Source organism: Equus przewalskii, chromosome 13, assembly GCF_037783145.1.
Source record: "Equus przewalskii isolate Varuska chromosome 13, EquPr2, whole genome shotgun sequence".
In the NCBI taxonomy this organism is placed as follows: domain Eukaryota; kingdom Metazoa; phylum Chordata; class Mammalia; order Perissodactyla; family Equidae; genus Equus; species Equus przewalskii.
In genome coordinates, this window is record NC_091843.1 from 20554200 (window position 1) to 20570726 (window position 16527).

At 35.8% G+C, this 16527-nt stretch overlaps 1 protein-coding gene across 2 annotated transcripts in view; it reads left to right on the forward strand.

Annotated features, from left to right (window-relative positions):
- The window catches only part of CLINT1 (clathrin interactor 1), a 62484-nt gene that overhangs the window by 15896 nt on the left and 30061 nt on the right, over positions 1–16527 (forward strand). The window lies entirely within an intron of this gene.

Here is a 16527-nt window from a genome sequence, read left to right on the forward strand (position 1 = left end):
TGCCTAGGTTCAAATCCTGAGATCGCCTCTTGATGGTTGTGTGGCATTGAATGAGATACTTAGCCTCTTTTTGCCTCAGTTTTCTCATCTGTAAAATTAGGATAATAATAGTATCTGCCTTGCTGAATTCTTAGGAGGATTAGATGAATTATTTGTAAAGGGCTTAGGAAATTGCCTGGCCCATAGAGTTACATAAGTCTTTAAAAACCAATAAACAAATAAATTTGGCCATCTTACAGAATAGAATGTGAAGCAAGCAATAAAATGTGCTCACTTGCCTCTGCCGTTTGCATTACTTTGAAAGGAACACACAGGAAATTAATGCTATTCTTTTAGTCTTTGCTTTGCACAGCTCTTCTGTGGTAACAGATTGTACAAAGCTAGGACATGGTTCCAGTATGTACAAGTTTCAGTTAACAAGGTGCTGTGCAAAGCGAGGGCTGCTTGTATATAAGAATTACAGCATCTATAGGAGTGAAATCCTTGATAGCTCTCAGATCCATAGTTGACCCTGAGCGTGAGTAGGAGGAGATTTAAAGTTTTTGAAGTATTTTTTTTAGCCTAGATTTCATATTTTAGCTCTTCACATGTTTCTGTGGGACATAGAAATCTTATGCTAAGGTATCTTAACTTTTTAAGTATTTGTTAGGGGTCAGTTAATTTTAGGGGAGATAGCAAATTAACAGGTCTTTCTGGCTGTACCCTCAAAAGACCTCAGATTAAAACGTTATTCCGTGATAGCTTTTTTAAAAAAAATTTTTGTGAGGGTGGCATTTCTCATGTCATTCTCCTTGGGTGTTTGTTGGTGGGGGATGTTAATTTTAGTCCCATCTATTCATTTCTTAATCTGTTCATATCTTAGTCTTAGCTTCAGCTTCCTTCTCTTCCATCCCCCTCTCTGTTACCAAGAGATCATGGGTTTCATTTATGTATTCATTAGTTAGTTACTAAATAACCCTTTTATCTGTGGCATTCATTGTTAGGCACTGAGAGGGAAACAGAAATGCATAATATATAGTACAGCCGTTTCTTCTTATTTGAGGCATTAATGTTCTATAGCCACCACAAACACTGAATTAGCAAATACTGAGCCATTACTCCTAGGGGAAATACAGGGTTAGGTTCTTGTGGGCTTCTGGTCATAACATTTTCATCAATCAGTACATAACCTCGTTTTATGTGTGTTTGTTTAAAAACACCTTATTTTATATATATATATATATATATATATATATATATATACACACACACATATAGTTGATTCATTAGCATTGAACTCAGGGCGAGCATACCTCGTGCCTGAACAAAGCTTATCGAACAGAGGTATTTTTTCTCTAAGACGCATCACAGCCTTCTTATGCTTAGGAACACTAAGACAGCACTTCATCACTAGACTTGGGGGCCATATTAAACAGTGGAATCACCAACAACAAGCACAAAGATGTGAAAAAACATGGCACTGAATGGATCAGAGAAAAGATGCTTGTTTACAGTATGAGAACTGAAACAAGAAGGCAGAGCATCCCTTTTGACCTCAACTGGGAATGTGTGCGACAGATGATTCAAATTTTTCACTGCTTTGCACGTGTTCACAAATGATCATGAAAGCCCTGTGAATGTTGATTTTGGTGTTGCAGATACATTTTAGTGAGCAAACTCGCAAATACAAAGTCCACAAATAATGAAGATCAACTCGACTTGCTTTTTGAAAACTTAGAATATATTAAGAGAATCAAATAAATTCATAACAACCGTTGTGCAGGGTAGAATATAATTCATAAAAGTTATAAATGTAATGTTTATTTCATCTTAGGAAGGAGAGATTATGGGTTGGAAAGAATCAGGAAGGCATCGTTTTTGTTTCTTTGTTAAAAACTAGGTTTGATTTTAACTGAAAGGAGAGGTGGCAGTCGCAGGAGTGAACCGTTACTGAAATAAGAAAGAAAAGGGCATGTTTAAATCTCAGCTAGTAATGCCGTATAATTGTCACATGAAGGAAATGAAACAGAAGTAGTGGGAGAAAAGGCTAGACAGGTGGGTTGAAACCAGATCATGCAGGTACAGATCACCAGTTCAGTTAGGACTTTTTTAGTCAGAGGAAAGAAACTAAACTGTTTAAGAATTTTAGTCTTTTTGTTCAATTGCTCACTAAATATTTATTGAACATCTGCTGTCACCAAGCCTGTTCTAGGCACTGGGGATCTTTAAGTGAGTAAGACATTTTGTGTCCTCTGAGTGTTTTCAGTCCAGATGGGCAGATAGGCAAGTCTCCTGTCAACAGGAAGACAAGCATACCTGGTTTTAGTTTTAGTGTAAGATAATAGAAAGCACAGGGTGCTCTGAGGAGCATATAGGCAGATCCCCAGGGTCAAAGGAAGATTTCTTGGAGGAAGTGGCATTTAAGCTAAAACCTGATGATGAGGTAGAGTTAGCTGGGAGACAGGGATGGGTGGACAGAGGACTTAAAAACAGGGAACAGCCTGTGCAAAGGCATAGATGTGAGAATGACAGTGATGGGAGTGAAGAAATTAATTGGTATCTCACATGAAGGACCTTTTTTGTTATGTTAAGGAGTTTGGACTTCATCTTGAAGGTAATAAAGCCTTTGCTGGATTTAAAATGGGGGCTTAATTAGATAGGCTTTGTATTTCAGCAAGAGTTCACTTTGGCTCTAGCCTGGCGGGAGATAGAGGAGTTACAAGGTTGTTGGCGATAATGCTGGTGAGAAATGGTGGTGACCCTGGATTAAGGTAGGGTAGTGGCAGTGTGGGTAGGGAGAAGTGGACGGACGTATTTGAGAGCTACTTAGGAAACAGATTTGAAAACGCATGGGAATGGATTGGATGCTGGACAGAATGAGGGGAGAGAAGTAATCAGTAGTGATATTCAAGCCATAACCCTGGATGGTACTGTCCCCTGATAAAGGAGGAGGAAAATGTTTGGGGGAACATGGTGATGAATTCATGTGGACTGACATGGCCAACGCTAAATATTAGGAAGATGAATCTGGTCATGGTTTGGAGGATGAATAAAAGGAGAATACACTGAAAATAGAGAAATGGTTAAATGGCTTTTGTCGGAGTCAAGGCTAGAGGTGAGTGCCTGTATTTTTAATGCAAAATGAACAGGTCTTGGAAATTAATGGGAAGTAGGCGCTGAGGGAAAAGCCTCCCAAAGATGACTCCAAACATCCTAACTACTGCACGCAGCCTGCCTGGCTTTAGGATGTGCCCTAAGATCATTTTTCAGGATACAAAATAGTAAAGCTACCTTTATGTTGCTACTTCTCAAATACAGCTGGCCTTTCATATCTGTGGGTTCTGTGTCTGTGGATTTAACCAACTGTGGATCAAAAGCTATGGTGTTTGCATCTGTACTAAACATATGCAGACTTTTTTTTCTTAGCATTATTCGCTAAACAGTATAGTATAGCAACTATTTATATAGCACATATATTGTTTTAGGTATTATATATAGTATAGCAACTCTTTACATAGCACTTGTATTGTTTCATGTATTATAAGTAATCTAGAGATGATTTAAATGGGAGGATGTGCGTAGCTTATGTGCAAATATTGCACCATTTTATATAAGGGATTTTGATATCTGAGCGGGGGGCGTCCTGCGGACTCCCAAGGGGCACCTGCATAGCAACTAACATTTTATTGTTAAAAAGCAGCTCTAATTTGTCAGAATAATCATTTTTTTAACCCTTGGGACTCGATAAAGCTGATTTTTTTCTTTTCTTAGTATCTTGTATTCATATTTAATTGATCCTTGTGAAAAATGTTGCCTCTGCATGAGGGGGCCCAGAAAAGCAGCTACTGCTGTGAGAGGGTAAGGGGCTGTGGGGAGAGGCCGTTCATCTCTTTTCCTGAGCTCTTTGCCCTTTTCTGTTTGTTCAGCTATGCATTATAAAATATATAGGAAAAAAGACAGATGTTTAATGTAGGTTTGTTAAATGAGGATTAAGAAATTAAAACTTAAAACTAAAAAAATAAGTAAAGTGAGAACTTTGAAAGAGTTGGAATAACCAATGGAAAAAAGAGTACAACACATGAGACTTAAACAAGATACAAAACTAAGGTCAACGCTAAAGATCAATCAAGAGTGTTTTTTTTTTTGAGGAAGATTAGCCCTGAGCTAACATTTGCTGCCAATCCTCCTCTTTTTGCTAAGGAAGACTGGCCCTGAACTAACATCCGCGCCCATCTTCCTCCACTTTATATGTGGGACGCCTGCCACAGCACGGCTTGCCAAGCGGTGCCATGTCTGCACCTGGGATCTGAACTGGCGAACCCTGGGCTGCCAAAGCAGAATGTGCAAACTTAACCACTGTGCCACCAGGGTGGCCCCAATCAAGAGTTTTTCTAAAAAATACAGTAAAAATAAATGAGATGTAAAGCAAGATTAAAGGCTGAAAGCCAGCCAATAGATGAGTTTAAAAACATAAAAAGAAAAGGTTAAAGGAAAAGCTATCTATTAGATAAAAAGTAAGAAATAACATACGAAAAACAAGAATGGTAAGATGAAAGGTAAACTGACAATATTTTTAGAAGTTCGAAAAAAGGGGCAATTAAAAAAAATAGTGTATACCAAAGTGGATTTCGTGGGACACTTGGAAAATGCTCCAGGGAAAAGACCTGTTGTCCCCAAAGTTTTAGAAATGTTTAATATTGTCCCCTCTTGGAGACTCACAGTGCACATAAGAGTAGTAAAGTCTCTGAGAAGTGTTGCAGTAGTAAAGTTGCCTTTGTTTTACATAACATTTGCCAAACCTCACCATGGAACCCTTTTCTCACATAACACCTAATAATATCTCCTAGAGGATTTTTCACAAAACGCTAGAGTACTGTTTTAGAAGAAAATAAAAATGAAAAGTTACAGAGATATGTGATAAAAAAGAAAAACATCGGCTAAAATTAGAAAATAGTTTTGGGCTGAGTCTGGCATTGGTAGGGAATAGTCTGTGGAGGCAGCAGCACTGTTCTGCAGCTAGCCAAGGGGCAGAGAGCAACTTGACACTCTTGCCTTCTGGTCCTCCACTCAAAGCTGTCTTTTCAGAAAGCTTTTATCTGTGCTGACAGGGCACTGACATTGCACACAGGCTGCTGAGCCAGGGGAGTGGAAACTGATCCTCAGCAGAATTAAATCAGCCCAGCTATGGGACGCTTCCCAAGCAAGTGAAGAGAAGTTTCATGTACAAGTGCTATTTTTCTTTTCTTTAAAAAAAAAGATCAGTTTTTTCATTGTAAAAATAAAATTTTAAATAAATATTCCCCCCACCATTCTTGTTTTCATGGTTTTTTCCCTAGACTTTGTCCACTGGCACATGTGTTTTTATATAGTTGGTAGTGGTTAGTGTTCATACAATTTTGTGTTGTGAGAGCTCTTTTCCTATAACCATGAAAAGAAAAGAATGTTCTAGTGGTGGCTGATCTGCCTGTTGTGTTGCTGTGTTATTCCAAGCACCATTGCTGCCACATTTTGGAAGCAACTTTTCATCCTGCTTCCCTGAAACACACAACGCATTCTTCCCTTTTGCTGTCCATAGAATACCCCCTCCCCAAATCTTATTGCTGCCAGAATGCCTCTCTGGAAAATAATAACTCCTTGACACCATGGGAATAGTGTGTGTAAATAGTCTTACACCTTTTCTGTCAGCCTGTCTGCTGCCCAAGTCATGATAGCAGCAGTGCCCGTGCTAGAGAGTAGAAGGACTCCATATAAACCATCAAGACCCATGAATGTCCAGACATTTCCTAATATGATGATTTGTGCTCTTACAGAGGAAACAGTGTACAGAACCTGGGTATTGGGGCCCTTCTAAAACCCTTTTTCAGCCAGACACCTCATGGAGTGAGTTATGTGGACCTTATTTTTCCGTTTTGAAACCTTAGACTTCTGCTAGTTTGATATTCCTAAATTGTAAATACAGTCATGGTCCATATAGCAATGTTTTGGTCAGTGATGGACTGCATATGCAATGGTGGTCCCGTAAGATTACTGACCATATAGCCTAGGCGTGTAGTAGGCTATACCAGGTAGGTTTGTGTAAGTACCCTCTGTGATGTTTGCAAAGTGACTAAATCGCCTAAAGACACATTTCTGAGAATTTATCCCCATCGTTAAGCGATGCATGACTGTATAAACTTCACGCTAGATAATTTCCCTTCTTATTATAGTAGCTTAAAAAGTCTTTGTTTTTGGCATAATTTGCTTTGGAATGTGTGACTCCAGTAGTTGGTATAAATGAGTTTAGTGAATCAAAAAAAAAGTTAGAGATTTTTTATTTATTTTATCAGAGAATGTAAGATTACCACTAAGGGAGAAGTTGCTACTTAGTGTATAATAAAACCCTGCCTCACAGTTGGTATACCAAGAGTATTAAGGAGAGTGTACTTCAAAATATGAACTCTATTAATAAAGTAGCAATTGTTCTGTGCTGGGGCTTGTATTAATAGATACTTGTCCTGTCTTTTAGTGATACTCATTTCCAGCTCTTTGGCGATTTTTTAATAGTAGAATAATTTCTTCCTTGCTGTGTAGTTGTGTCTTCAAAACCTTCATTTTAGTGTCTACACTGTGGGTCAGATAGATTGTTAGTTACTGTGATTGTAAAGTTCTGCACCAGTGAGTGAGATGTGGGTACGTAATAAGTATTATGCCAGTCAACTCCAAGGAGCCATATAAAGAATATCTTCAAACTAAAAATAATAAATACTGGCAGAAAAATTGTTGAACTGTGGGTGCTAAATGCTTTTCACATATCATTTCATTTAATCTCTAATAATATATAGGAGCTACCTTTCAGATAAGGAAACAGACACGGAGTGGTTAATTCGTCCAGGCATCAGAGACAAGATTTGGGCCCTATTAATTTCTGATAAATCATTGCTTAGTTAATATACATATTACTTTGCTTTTACACAAAATAGCCATAAAAGATGCAGATTATGAGAATATATTAATGTGCAGTATTTTCCTTTAGTGTGGCCTTGTGCTTTGGAACAGTTCCTGGAGTCAAGGCCCATTTTAATATCTGAAAATGGGCTGCTATCAAATGGATTATTTTATTTGGTACTGCTAACCACTGAAGTTGTAAGGAAAGGGAAATATTTTTATAGTTTCTTCCTCCCACAGGTTATAATTTAGTTATGGACATCAGGATGTTTTTCTTGGCTTATCTCATTCACGTAGTTTTTCTTGCACATCTGTTACATAAATTACTAAACTATTTCCTTGAAAAGTTGCCAGTTTAAGTCACACTTAATAGTGATCAAGAGGTCGGTGCCTTTTGGAAAAAAAGAATTAAATGACAGACTTTGAGGGGCAGAAATCCAACTACCATCCTGGTTTAAGTATTTTTTTGTTTTGGATCAATTCCTTTATTTTTTGAGGCATTGAAATAATTATATGTGGTTTCTAGTGTTTCCCACAGGACTTTATGTTGGGCTATAAATATTTAATAATTCTTTATATAAAATGAGGTATTTTAGTCACTGCTTGTGAAAGTTTTTATCTTCTCAATGATCAATTTATGTATACATTCTAGTCTGGCACGGTTTGCCATTTGAAACTAAATTTGGAATGTTGACTTCTTTAACAATTATTCATTTTTTTAAGATTTATTTTGTAACATTGTGAAATTTCATTTGTACGTTATTTGTTAGACACTGTAGAAGTGTGCCCCTTCACCCCTTGTGTCCACCCTCCAGCTCCCTTCCCCCTGGTAACCACTAAACTGTTCTTTGTCCGTAAGTTTGTTTATATTCCACAAATAAGTAAAATCATATGGTGTTTGTCTTTCTCTGTCTGGCTTATTTCACTTAACATAATACCCTGAAGGTCCATCCATGTGGTTGCAAATGGGATGATTTTGTCTTTTTTTATGGCTGAGTAGTATTCCATTGTATATATATACCACATCTTTATCCACTCAACAGTTGATGGGCACTTGGGTTGCTTCTACGTCTGGTTGTTGTGGATAATGCTGCAGTGAGCACAGGGGTGCATAAGCCTCTTTGTATTGTTGATTTCAGGTTCTTTGGATAAATACCCAGTAGTGGTATACCTGGGTCATATGGTATTTCTATTTTTAATTTTTTGAATAATCTTCATACTGCTTTCCATAGTGGCTGCACCAGTTTGCATTCCCACCAGCAGTGTGTGAGAGTTTCCCTTTCTCCACAACCTCTCCAACATTTGTTATTTTTTGTCTTGGTGATTATAGCCATTTCACAGTTACTCGTTTTATGTAATCTTTCCTGACCTTGAATTTTACGCAAACCATAAAATAATGATTTTCTGTGTTTTTTGCGGAAATTCCTAAGAATTATTACTTCTGCTAGTTACATTTACATTTTAGGACAGTTTTGTACTTAACATATCAGTCATTAGAAATCTCAGAAATTTTAGATGTGACTCTAGTTAGTTTTGTCCCCTGCAAACTGATATTAAATCAATACTGGAAATTATCCTGGAATGTTAGGTAAACTCTTCCATAAGCAGGGGACCAAGTATTTTCTTTAATGAACAATTTGAAACTGTATGGATTTGAAATGCTGGTTTTTAAGCTTGAAATCTTTAGATAAATATATCATTTGGAATACTGATAATCCGTCATGGATATTTTTAGAGATTAGAAGAGAAAATATGTTATAAATTGGTTAATGTCAGTTACTGATAAAAGTTCTTAGATTAATTTTTTTTTGCTTACATTTCCTACTGTGTAACCATTTTCCTTTCTAAAATGTAGTAGATTTTTGATAGATTTTTCTGTTCAAAGTTTTGACTTTTTAAAACAGATCTAGGAGATTTGTTATCAGGAAATAATGTATAATTTTGTTAGGATCCAAATCTGACTTGCATGTGTGGAACCAAGTCATCTAGCTAAGCCCGTCACTTGCCTCCACGTCTCAGCTTTGTTGTGCTCCAGCTCTGGGGCTGTAGTAACAACTTAAGTTCTTTGTGAAAAACAGCTCAAAGAAAGCCAACCTCCAGTACTGGTAGTGAGTGAATGTGGCAGAGCCTAAGAAAATAATGATTCACGGACCGAAAATAGAAGCTTTACATATATTTAGAGAGGAGCAAATCGGGTTTGGTGGTACCTTGGATTGATGACACAATCAGATCTATACAGAATCAGTAAAAAAATTTATGAAAAGTGTTCTGCCATGCAAAAGTTGCTTACCTGAGAAAACTTGGTGAATCTAAACGTTGTTACCTTTTTGAGCAATTGTAATATACACAGAATACCTTAACTCTTGATTGAATCTGGGAGATTGTCAAGAGTCTGTATAAACATTTTCATTTTCATAATTTTGAAGATACACAAAGGTCTTCAGCTAGTCTTTCAAGAATATTAGGGGTTTGTTCTTAAGTTTTTACTACCTGCAAAGTAGTGTTCACAGTGTTTAATTTGCTCCCCATTCCGCCAATAAACAACTGAAAAATACTTTTCTAGAAAACAGTTTCATGGTGTTTATCTACAAATGGAGTCTAAAAATATTGAGCCATGTCGGTCAACAATATTCAGTGATAGGAAACGTCAAGAGTGATTAAAATTGTATGTTTCAGTTCTCCACCCCCTTGATAATACTGGACTGAACTGTTACTGAAATTGAAGGCCAGCATCGGTCAGAATAGATCAAAGAATTCGTTAGTAGAATTGATGTGAGAATAGCTTTTGGTTTAGATAAGAGTATACAGTCCTTAATTTTCTTACAACTTAAAATAATTAGAATTTCAAAAATAGTTGTATCAGTTAAGGATGCTTTTCTGTTGTCTTACATCATGAGAGGAGGGAACAAATGAAGTGGTATTTTTGAACATTTAATACAGTTTCAGTGATTTTAGTGTCATGCAGGCAGCTTGAGTTTGGACTTAGACAGTTTTTCTGTCTGTACCATGTTTTTAGAATGTTTTAGATATCCAGTTATGGTATCTAACTTGATCTTTGAGTATCCAGAATTAAAAAGGATTGTGGTACTCCCCTCCTCCCTCAATAAAACCTGGCAGTAAACTGCTCTTTAATATTTATTTGGTTTTAAGTTTTTTTTTCACTATGATAGCTAAAGGATGAGGTATAATATTTCAGTGCAAGTTCTTGATGGTTATTTTAAAAAGCAGACAGTTTCATGTTTCAGCATTTAGCATTTTAATGTTCCCTCTTGAAAAGTAAAGAGGAAAACAGAAGGTGTATAATCCAGCATAGTGCTCTGTGTAAATAGGTGAAGTCATAAATAATATGCATGCACATCCCACATACTTACAATATAATTGGATTGAAATAGAGTATATGTTTTTTTAATTAATAAGGCTACTCTTTTCTGAAGCTTCATTACTGCAGAAGAATGGATAAGAGAGCCTCAGATTTTAGATGTCTTCAGTTTAGTTTTTCCCTATTCAAACTGATATTTCTTTACCTTGCTTTTAAGAGTGTGTGTATTTCTGTATGATTTCACTCATAGGTGGAAGATAAACACATGGATAAGGAGAAGAGATTAGCGGTTACCAGAGGGGAAAGGGGTGAGGGGAGGGCAAAAGGGGTAAAGGGGCACATATGTATGGTGGTGGATAAAAACTAGACTATTGGTGGTAAACATGATGCAGTCTATACCGAAACTGAAATATAGTGATGTACACCTGAAATTTACTCAATGTTATAAACCAATATGACATCAATAAAATTTTTTTTTTAAAGAAATGTGTGTTTTTGAAGGGGGTACATTGGTTTCCTCATTTTCAGTTGGATAGTTTGTATTTAGTATTTACTAAAACCAGAGAATATATAATTTTCATGACTGAGAAGGTATTTTTTTAAACATTAATTCAGCATTTAGTTCCTTTAGTGCAGTTTGTGATGTCATCTTATATATTAACTAGTAGACTTTTTCATTTAGGTGAGGTAATATTACGAATTTTCTGATTTTAGGGCATTGTGGCATAATAGAAAATGGGCTTTGGAATTAGAAAAACCTAACAAAGTTTAAAGATCTGTTGCCGTTTCCTAGTTGTGAGTTTAACTTCTCTGCTAAGGAATTGCTATTAAATATGTTTTCTCTCTGCTCACTCAATTTTTTTGTTTTTTGGTAGGGGAGAGCTGCTGGTGATGGCAACACTAGGTAGAAGTTAGCCAGCATTAAGTTTGTTATGTTTACTACTTCTGTACTTTCCCATATTTATTGGTTTTCTTCTTATGGTATGGAGGGAGTACTGTCGTTTATTCCCTGTGCTAGCACCGTAGCTGTTTTATAACTAAAATACTTTATAATCAAATATGGTAACATTTGCTTTAGCAACATTAATTCTTCTATGGAACCACTGCTCCTGTTGAGACATTTTTCAATGCTTTGTGTTTCATTTTCAGGTCAAGACAAGACTTGTTTTGTTGGGTAGCAAATATCCAGCCAAGTGGACAAATTAGTTTTCCCACCTCCTCACACCATTTCTATACGACCTCAGATTTCTGCTAACAACAAAAGTTATGCATTTGTTGAATTTAGGAGCACTAGACTTCTTGGTTGTTGAGCATAAATTTGATGTTGTTCACGGGACTGTAATAACATGTAACTTGATTTTAAAATATTAGTTTTGAACCTGTAAAATGTTCAGATTGAAAATAAGGGTAATGTGGTGAAGGCCATCTTGGGATGAAAAATGAGTACCACATGGTTCATTATCAATCTTTTAGAGCAAATATTCTTTTTTTTTTTTTTTTTAAAGATTGGCCCTGAGCTAACATCTGTTGCCAATCTTTTTTTTGTTTTTCTTCTTCTCCCCAAAACTCCCCAGTACGTACTTGTATATTCTAGTTGTAGGTCCTTCTCATTCTGCTATGTGGAACACCGCCTCAGTATGGCTTGATAAGCAGTGCTAGGTCCTCGACCAGGATCCAAATTGGCAAAACCCTGGGCCGCCAAAGCAGAGTGCACAAGCTTAACCACTCGGCCATGGGGCCAGCCCTAGAGCAAGTATTCTTAAAACTGCTTCCCTAATGTTTTGGCTAAAAACATTAAAAAGAAAAAATTTCCTGGCTTAAGTGACATTTTACCTGAGACAGCCTTCTTTTTCACTGTTCATTTTATGGATGTTTTATTAATTTAAAAAAGTCTAAAAGATCGATACTTTGTAAGGATCATAATAGTTTTATCTGCATCATAAAAGTATCTTCTGAAATCTTTGTGTCATTGAAGTTAAGAGGTCACTTTTTAATATAGCTTTTTATGTTGGAAATCATTTCTCCCTGATACAGTTTTTAAAAATCATGTTAATTTCAATATTAGATACTTAAATTGTTCCCTGTTTTACACACATAGCACCTGGTATACGTATTTTCTTATGTGTAGATATATTTTAGTTACTAGTTTGCTACACTTTTTACTCAGAGAAAATAAGACTTTGGAAGTAGAAATAATACTCATGTGGTCTACCATGAAGCTTATTTGCCCGTAAATAAAGTGTAGTTAGTGATGATATAGCACTCGACTTATATTTTTAATGGCATTTAATAGTTTTCCCTAGGTTACACTATGATGTTCATGGGGAAAATTTGGAAAATGTGGGAAAGTATAAAGAAAAAAATACTATTATTTAAAACCACTACCTTGTCTCTTGCTGCCCCTGTCTTTCCTTTTCTCTGTGTCAGTAAGTGTGGATGTACATATGTATGCATATGACAAAACAGAAGTTCAAAGGTCTAAAAAAATACTGCTAAATATTTTTCTGATCTCAGAGTCAATGAAGTCTTTATAATTAGTTAAAAACAAAAAGAAGAAACCATGTTAAAAATACAGACCCATTTGACTCCATTTTTATTTTTTAAGGAAGTAAAATTAAAAAGGCAAGCTGGGAAAAATACTTCTTACTACATCAGTCCGTTTCAATTTTCTTATTCCTCTGGTAGCAGTTAGGACTGGATTCTACCTATACTTTACCTTTCCTCTGGGTGTATAATTTTGTTTTAGCAAAGCATATTCTTGAATGTTTGACAGGAAGTATATGAATAAAGACTATTCAAATTGTTTTTGTCAGTCATTTTACTGATTATTCTTAATCAGATTAGAGGATGCATTGACCATCAGTAAGTAAAAGCCCCATTTTAGCTTTTACTTACAACCAATCTTGCCTCTAAAACCGGAACCCAAACTGTTATCAAGTAAAATAACTTGATATTTTATCAGTAGTGAGTGGTGAAATAAGCGGAAAATGGGGAATAAAGAGGAGGGCCAAAATGAACACTAATAATTTACAGATTGAATAATCAATCCTTGACTAATTGAACATTAGCTATGTTCACACATCCGTAGAAACAAGCGTGCAGAACTTGAGGATGATAACTTAGCAGTTGGCATTGAAGATCCAGTGAGTGAGTGGTGCTGTGTTGTCCAGAGCAAGTACTCTCACTGGAGACTCTCTTAGTCCTGTCCTGTCTATTACTGGGGTGTTGTGAAGAGTAAATGTGCAAGTGTGTAAAAGCACTGTGGAAGCAACGAACAGTTGCTATGTTTACAAATACAAACAATAATGATTTTAATGTGGATTTCATCCTTGTAAAAAGCATTGGTTCAATATTGCTTTACAGTAAAAACTTCAGAACATGAGCAGCTTCTTGTATTCTTCACTCTTTGGTCATTCCCTGGTAATTGCCTATAATTTTGTTTGCAGAATGGATCCTTGACCTTTGTCTGAATTTTGCATGTGTTTTGAAAAACTGATGAGAGAGCCCCCTCTAGTGTCTGAAATATCCATTCTTAAAACATTTGTGTCAGTCAGGAAATTTTAGGAATTAAACTAGCTGTTTTTTCTTTTCACATCTGGACACAATTTTTTTTACTTCTCTTTTTGGGGGGGGAGGGTGGGGATTGTTTTCCTTTTTTAAAAGGTCACCGGAATTATGGGTAGGGCGTGGATTGAGGGCAATAGAAAACATGGGAAAGGAAGGATCAAAATGCTATTTCTACCTTTTTAGAAATAGTTATTTTTGAATGACCTGGAATAAGGCCAAACTATACAATGTTATTTTGTTTTGTTTTAGTTTATATTTGTTTCTGAATTAAGTACAGCTTAAAAATACTTTGTTTTGGAATTCTTTATGCCGTGAGATTTCATCTTAAGAGAGAGTTCTTTCCAGTTTCTGAAAGCAACGATTTCATTGGAAAATGGCTTTAAAAAATAGGACCTGATTCTCTTCATGGAAGTGTTCTAACTTTGATATTTTTGTATTATTGTTCCCGTATCTTTCTGTGGATATACTTTATGACTATATCGTGAGTGTGTTCTAATGGCAAGTTGTCCCTTTACATAGTTTCCATTGTTTTTCAACCAAGGAAATGAGGAGATTCTTAAATTGTTGGCGCTCTGCCACCTCTTCCTCTAAATACACAGCACTCAAACACACAGGCCTTCAGCTAAGAGTCTTGTGAAGGGTTAGAGAAACAGGACCTTTCTCATTTGACCCATGGGCTTTTGTAGCTTGAACAAGGAAAGTAGTGTTCTGAAAGCTACAGCATTTATGAAAGCTCTAGTAAAAATATTTCATGTACATGGACTAGAGATTAACTCCTTTCATCTTGTTCTCCAACAAATTAAACAATGCAAACAGATTTCAAGTGCATTCTTGGTAATGAAATGCTTGGGTGAAATATAATCCTAATTGCTATTGTTCATTCCCACAGCTGCATTTTGACACTTTTAACTGCCTAAGCCATGCATGCTTCAGCCACTAGGATAAACAAAGGCATTCTGAAATCTATCATTTTCTGCCATCTTAAATGGCAAATATGTCATTGGCTCCCTTGATTTTATTTTGGTTCTGTTGTTGACAAAGTGAGAAATAAATGTTATTCCTTTATATTTATACGTAAAATTATTGTCAATAGAATCATTGCTGGATTTTTATAAAAATTCGTTCATTAATTGTCTTAAATTTGAAGGAGGCAGTGGAGATTATGGATTTATTTTAGTCTCGGGAATAATTTGTATTTATTTTATCAAACTAGTTGATATTTTAAGAGACAGCATTCTCAAAGATTAAAAGAAAATAATAGGATTTCCCTTTTCTCCCTTAGTTGAACAGTAGTCTGATTGTAAATCTAGAAGCCAGATTTATATGCATAATGGTTCCTTTAAAATTTGACCCAAAATTGTTTATTAGTCTCTTCCTTAAAAGTAAAGAAATTGAAGTGTTTGCAATAAATTTGAAATTTCTGTCTATATTTGAGAAAGAGATTCAAGTGCAAATTATAACCAAACCTTCCTTACTTGAAAAATGGAATTTTTGCTGACTGAAAAACCATACAGCAAAATTGGGGTGTGTGTAAGTAATAGTTACCGAATTCTGATTTTTCACTATTTCTAAGACTCAATTTTGAGTGAAAGATTTGATTTACCATATTCAGAGGCATCTGTTATAACAATTATTCAGTAATAATTGGAACTTCAGATGTCAAATGGATACTACTATGGTATGTGACGTTTTCACATTATTTCGTCTGTCAGTCTTTCTGTCTTTGTCTTTCTTCCTGCCTTCATTCCTTCCTCGCTTTCCTTCCTTCCATCCTTCCCTCCTTCCCTCCCTCCCTCCTTCCCTCCCTTTCGATTTGCCCTGAGCTAACATCTGTGCCAGTTTTCCTCTATTTTGTATGTAGGTCGCCACCTCAGCATGACTGACAAGTGGTGTAGGTCCGAGCCCAGGATCTGAACCCACAAACCTAGGCCACCAAAGTGGAGCACACAGAACTCAACCACCACACCATGGGGCCAGCCCCCTACAGTATTTCCTTATTCCTCAGAATGTCTTTGAATTCTTAAGTCTATATAACATGAGAAATTCTGTTTTAACGACCATTTTGCCAGCTCATGTCTTAATTTTAAGATACTCTTTTCAAAGTTAATTCTTATAAAAGTATTACTTAATATTTTACAATTCTCCTAATAGATGATTATTATGTCTAATAATAATAATAATAATGGCTAACATTTATTGAGCACTTTCTGTATGTCAGACACTGTGCTTGTAAGAACCGTTTGATATATTACCCTTTGAGGTGGTATTCTTTCTTAATTCTCATTTTATATTTGAGGAAACTGAGATTAAGACAATTAAAGTAATTTTTCCAAAGGTGACAAAGTAAGAGATTGGAGTCAGATCTTTCTGAATCCTACAACCCATGTTCTTAATCACGGCTGAAGTCTTAAGTGAAAGTTAAATACATTATCATACTGATAGAGTATTATGTAGCCATTAAAAGTGAGGGTTACAGTGACTACAGTGGCATGGAAAATGTATATGATATAATAAATGAAAAAAGACTAAAGGATTGCAGTTAAATGTTCATAGTGGTTCAAAACATCTTTAGAATGTTATCTTTGATTTGTCGTTGCTGTTTTATACAATATACATAATGTTCAGCTGTTATATAATTTTGCTGATTAATTTACAGAATTTCTGTAAGCAGGAAATATAAGACTGCATATAAACCAGGTCTGGTCAGGAAACTGACAACTTAGTTTTAAAATAGGCTC